This window comes from Cephus cinctus, unplaced genomic scaffold, assembly GCF_000341935.2.
Source record: "Cephus cinctus unplaced genomic scaffold, Ccin1 Ccin1_scaffold3202, whole genome shotgun sequence".
NCBI lineage: Eukaryota > Metazoa > Arthropoda > Insecta > Hymenoptera > Cephidae > Cephus > Cephus cinctus.
In genome coordinates this window covers 175,807-176,111 of record NW_014334501.1, presented here as the reverse complement: position 1 = coordinate 176,111, position 305 = coordinate 175,807, and the positions used below count along the sequence as shown (strand labels likewise).

The 305-nt window shown below is 55.7% G+C and overlaps 1 protein-coding gene across 8 annotated transcripts in view; it reads right to left on the bottom strand.

Annotated features, from left to right (window-relative positions):
* LOC107274493 (DNA N6-methyl adenine demethylase) overlaps window positions 1-305 on the bottom strand; it is a 65,643-nt gene that overhangs the window by 59,031 nt on the left and 6,307 nt on the right. The window lies entirely within an intron of this gene.

Genomic DNA, 305 nt, shown 5'->3' with positions numbered 1-305 from the left:
CTCTCTCCTCTCTCTCGAACTCCGTCTCTCTCTCTCTGTATGTGTTATGTGCAAGCTCGACTTTATGTAACGCGAGTACATAAACTGAAGCTTGCCGTGTGGCAACACACAAGCGTTTTCGCTCTCTGAATTCTACGGAGGCGTAGCTGGTAACACGCGCAGCTTTACATGGGGAAAGCACATGCATATGAAGTTGGAGGTACATAGGACTCGCGTATATAGAGCTCGTTCGTTCGAGCCCCCTGGCACCTCCTCTATGCCCTTGCCCAAAGCCCCTCGCCCCCCCCCCCCCCCCCCCCCCCCCC